This window comes from Eschrichtius robustus, chromosome 11, assembly GCF_028021215.1.
Source record: "Eschrichtius robustus isolate mEscRob2 chromosome 11, mEscRob2.pri, whole genome shotgun sequence".
Classification (NCBI taxonomy): Eukaryota; Metazoa; Chordata; class Mammalia; order Artiodactyla; family Eschrichtiidae; genus Eschrichtius; species Eschrichtius robustus.
Window position 1 is genome coordinate 105572975 of NC_090834.1, and position 5536 is coordinate 105578510.

The following is a 5536-nucleotide window of genomic DNA, read 5'->3' on the forward strand; positions in this document are numbered from 1 at the left end:
AAGTTCTGAGGGTCAGGTTCCATCAGGTTTCATTACTCTTGAGTGCATGCCCTGCAAAACAAAGGGGAGTGTGGAAGCAACTGAGGCCCAAGTGCTCACAGAGGATAAAACCGCTGCCTGTGTAAGTGTTTGCAGCTCCGCTTGGATGCAACCCAACGATGCATACTTTTCCTCATGTGTTTGTCCTAGATCTAGTGCAAGGCTGGGATGTTCATACCTGGCATTCACTAGGCTGGGGCTGAGGCTTGAGGCATTGTGGCTGCAGGAATTGAAGTGGCTGCACTGTCATTAGATATATGAGCTCCCTACCCATTTTCTCCCAGGACCTCTGTGTTCCAGATCCAGCACTAAGCTTTGGTGTGGAGTGAGGGTGTTCACCTCATTCAGATTGGGGGGTGCAAAGAGGCAGTCACTGCCAGTGCAAAACTTGCTCTATCCTGATTGTTGCAAGCCAGCAGGTGTGCTCTCCTTGCAAATAGTGTCAAGGCTTCTCAAACCCATCTAACTGTCCCAGCAGTTCTCCCAGCAAACAAGGGGGCTTATCTCCTCCACACAGGACCTTGGACTGGGATTCCCAGTCTGTGGCTCGACCTGCTTGCTCCCCAGGGTGAGGTTCTACCCTTGCAGATCTTCTCTTATTTTCAGATCCCTCTCAAGCGTGGGAGTTCTGGCTTTACACCTTTTTTCCATCCTAGCCGGTTATGTGAAAATCTTTCTTCCGAAGTAAATGGAAACATCTTCTGACAGTTTCCATTTAGTATTCAGTGAGAATTGTTTTACATGTAGATGTACTTTTGATTTTTTTATGGGGGTAGTTGAGCTCCATGTCCTCCTACCCTACCATCTTGATCCCTCCCTTCTATAAGATAGTTTTAAATGACAGAATTTAAACAAAGGAAAACTGATTAATTGTTGCCAAATTAGGAAAGGAAGTGATAGGAGCAAGGGCAGGTGGTATATTTATATCAGTACAACAAGAGAGATGCCTGTGGAGAGGGAAATCTTTAGTATCTTGACTGTGGTGGTGGGCACGTGAAGCTATACAGATGATAAAACTATATGGTACTAAGTACACCACACACACACAAACACAAGTACAGGTAAAACTGACTGGGAAAATCTGAATAAGATCAGTAGATTTTATCACCCTCAAAAAATTAGTAGTAATATTATACTATAGTTTTGCAAATATTACTATTGGGGGAAACAGGGTGAAGTGCATGCAGTTTCTCATTATATTATTTCTTGCTACTGCATGTGAATCTGTAATAATCTCCTAAAGCATCTCAATTAAAAATATAAATGATTGGAATGGTATAGCATGCAAATTATAAGCATAAGAAACCTGGAATGTTTATATTAATATGAGAAAGTACATACTTGAAATCGAGGAGCATTACTAGAGATAAAGAAGCCAAGTTCATAATGAGAAAATGATCAATTCATCAGGATTCTGAACACTGGCACATAAATGATCCTTAATATATTCTGTAAATGAATAAATAAACCTGAGAAAACAAACCCTTATGTTAGCTTACCATTACCTTTCTCCTGTATCTTTATTTGAAGGAATTAAAAATTATTGTGAGGTGCTGGTGTGATTTATACTAAAGCATAATATCAGTTACCAAAAGTTAGTAATGGCATGATATTTCACTTTGCTTTAATTAAAAACAAAGGATTGTATTTTTTTAATTATTGTAGTCTAAAGTCAGTATAAACCAGAAAACACTTGCTTTCTCTTCTTTCCACAGGAAAATCATAAAGCAGTTCACTTCTGTGTGTCTCAAATTCCACTTTCTGGAAATGACTGAAGACCCTGTAGCAGGTTTGTTTTAGCTTGTTTAGAGAACGTGTACATGCCGAAGTCCAATATTGATTTTACAGAGTAACTGAGGAGAAGCACATTCAGAGAGTAAATCTTTAAACAGATTTAATGGTCATCAGATAGAAGTATCTTTGGTAAATTATTTTCTCTGTGACTTTACTACAAAAAGTAATACCTACTGATTACAGCAGGACTGGGGAAATTGCTTCCACTGCTCTCTTGCAGTAGTGAGGTGATGGGACCCATTGATGAGAAACTGGTGTGAGGTCACATGGACTTAGTGTCACCTCTTCAGAATGACATTTGAGGAGCTCCTGGATGAAATTGGTGGTCTGGGGAAATTCTAGATCCTTCAGGTGGTTTCAATTCTTCCTTCTTTCATGATAATAGTTTGTCATATACTGTTGGAGAACGTCACTGCAGGCATTCCTTGTCATTACTGCTGGGTCCACATCCTTGATAATGACACTGTCTCTGATAATGACACTGGGGTCCTCAGCCCTGATGTCCTCCTGAGAATCTTCATCCCGTTGGATTCTAACTTGAAACCAGAGAAATGCCATCACTTCCTCCTCCCCCAGTGGCAGCTCCTTCACCTGAATGGGACCTTCCCCAACGTGACTGACCTGGACACAGAGCCCTGTGTGGACGGCTGGGTGTATGACTGAAGCTCCTTCTCCTCCACCATCGTGACTGAGGTAAAGGCCCCATTTACCTTTTTGTGAGTATATGGTCTGGGTGTTTAGAATAACATAAAATCAATAAGGTTCATGTCTTCAGTTACTGAGTAGATAGTGTAGCCAGCTCTCTTTCATTCTTTTAGGAAAACTGATTGCTTATCTATTTAATGCCAAACACTTACATTACAATTGATGACAGCAAAATCAACAACTGGGTATGAATTTTACTATCACTAAGCTTTAAATTTAATGTGAATATTGATGGTTAGATAAGTACTTGATATAAATTGTGGAAAATTATTCTTGGTCATTTGCTCTTAACTTAGTTGCAAATTATAAATATTTGTATTAATTTTTAAAAAATGCTCTACCCTGGATACTTGTCAGAGAAACAAATCAAAGTGCATTTCACTCTAGGTGTGAAATCCAGGCATCAGTGTTGAAAAAATAACCTCAATGTTTTCAATACATGGTAAGGATTGAGTACCACTGAGGTGTGCAGTGTTAAGAGAATATGAAGATTGGCCCTAATATAATCTAAAAGATTTTGTTGAGGATTTTTAGAAAAAAAACATGCTTAAGCTGAGACATGAATGTTATAGATCAGTAAATGTAGTAAAGGGAAACCCAGAGGACACACATTTCACTGAGGGTTTTCTGAGTGAGTGAACACTGAGGGATGTAAGATGCTGTGAAGCTCCTCTGTGCTGGTTTCCTTCTCTTCCAGTGGGACCTAGTATGTGATCATCAGTCACAGAAACCAATGGCTCAATCCCCATTCATGGCTGGAATGCTGGTGGGGGAATTCATATAGTGCCATCTCTCAGACAGGTGAGTGTCTCTAGATCATTGTTGCCCTACTGTGTGGTGTTTTCACAGTTCATGATTAATTGTTTCATAAAGAAGGTTTTATTAAGTTTCAGTAGACAATATCTACTGCTGTGGGTTGCCTTGGTTCCCAAGGAGCTATAGATGGAAATGTAGAATTAGACTCATTGTGATGAATGTCATTTTGTTGCCACGGAGCTCTCTGTACTGGGCACAGAAATGATATCTCCATAAGATCTGGGGGCATTTCAGAATAGTATTTTTTTATGAAACTGCTTTACTGGGAATGAAAGAGTTGCTAGAGAAAAAACATTCAATTTGAAATTCCGAAGGCAGGAGCGGAGAGGTTCCTCCAGTGTCAGAACGCTGGGAACTGTAGTTGGGAAGTGACTCAGAAAAGTATTTAGAGGTAAGTTACCATAAACTTCATTTATTATATAAAGAGGAGGAGTTATCAATGAGAAGGGAAAGGAAGTTGCTCCAAGATAAGAGTCCAGCCTGTTTTAGGAAACAGCAATGCAGGCCTTTGCCATAGCTTCTGTGTTAAGTCCCTCACAGATTCAGTGAGCTGAATGCTTGTGGGTTCCCACATTGGTCATGATGTCATGGTTACCCCACTGTAATTAGTATTCATTTCTATAAAACCTGGTGTTTGTTATATGGTACTGAAGTTGAATTAAGACATAATTGTGACTATAATCTGTATGTTTGATTTTGTAAAAAAGAAAAAAAAAGCCTCATTAGAGGTAATACTTGCAACTGTGTAAGATAATTAATCTACAGACCACAGGTGTTATTATTTGTGGTGTGAGAAGTTTGGGTTATTCTGTGCCTGGCAGTGGTCATTTAAAACTAAGAGGACAACCATGGCAGCCATACATACAAGCCTCCCATGGGGTATGGGAGGCTTAAAATGTTCCTTGTCATCGGTAAGACTAACATCATTTAATCTTATAGCTGAAAATTGTGAACTTTGAATGTGTCACCCCAATATAATTCATAAAAGATTTCAGGGTCATAGTGCTCATATGGACCATTTTCTGACTGAGCCCTTTATAATGATTCACAATTAAATGCTGATTGATCAGTTTACATGGGCATAGGGTGATACGTGTTTGTGTGTGAGTCTGTGTGTGGAAGTGTGTTATGACAGGAGATGAGAGAGGAAAATTAGGAGAAGAATAGGGAGCCTTATAGCGAAGCTAAAGATTTTGAACTAAAAATAGGCAAAAAGATTCCATATATATGTGTTAGCATACGGTATTTGCTTTTCTCTTTCCGACTTACTTCACTCTGTGTGACAGACTCTAGGTCCATCCACCTCACTACAAATAACTCAATTTCATTTCTCTTTATGGCTGAGTAATATTACATGTATATATGTGCCACATCTTCTTTATCCATTCATCTGTCGATGGACACTTAGGTTGCTTCCATGTCCTGGCTATTGTAAATAGAGCTGCAATGAACATTGTGGTACATGACTCTTTGAATTATGGTTTTCTCAGGGTATATGCCCAGTAGTGGGATTTCTGGGTCATATGGTAGTTCTATTTTTAGTTTTTTAAGGAACCTCCATACTGTTCTCCATAGTGGCTGTATCAATTTACATTCCCATCAACAGTGTAAGATGGTTCCCTTTTCTCCACACCCTCTCCAGAATTTATTGTTTGTAGATTTTTTGATGATGGCCATTCTGACCGGTGTGAGGTGATACCTCATTGTAGTTTTGATTTGCATTTCTCTAATGATTAGTGATGTTAAGCATTCTTTCATGTGTTTGTTGGCAATCTGTATATCTTCTTCGGAGAAATGTCTATTTAGGTCTTCTGCCCATTTTTTGATTGGGTTGTTTGTTTTTTTGATATTGAGCTGCATGAGCTGCTTGTAAATTTTGGAGTTAATCCTTTGTCAGTTGCTTCATTTGCAAATATTTTCTCCCATTCTGAGGGTTGTCTTTTTGTTTTGTTTATGGTTTCCTTTGTTGTGCCAAAGCTTTTAAGTTTCGTTAAATCCCATTTGTTTATTTTTGTTTTTATTCCTATTTCTCTAGGAGGTGAGTCAAAAAGGACCTTGCTGTGATTTATGTCATAGAGTGTTCTGTCTATTTTCCTCTAAGAGTTTTAGAGTGTCTGGCCTTACATTTAGGTCTTTAATCCATCTTGAGTTTATTTTTGTGCATAGTGTTGGGGAGTGTTCT

At 38.9% G+C, this 5536-nt stretch overlaps 1 pseudogene; it reads left to right on the plus strand.

Moving 5' to 3' along the window:
- Nucleotides 1–2124: 2124 nt before the first annotated feature.
- On the plus strand, nt 2125–3343 carry LOC137772661 (organic anion transporter 7-like; annotated as a pseudogene).
- Nucleotides 3344–5536: the final 2193 nt, after the last annotated feature.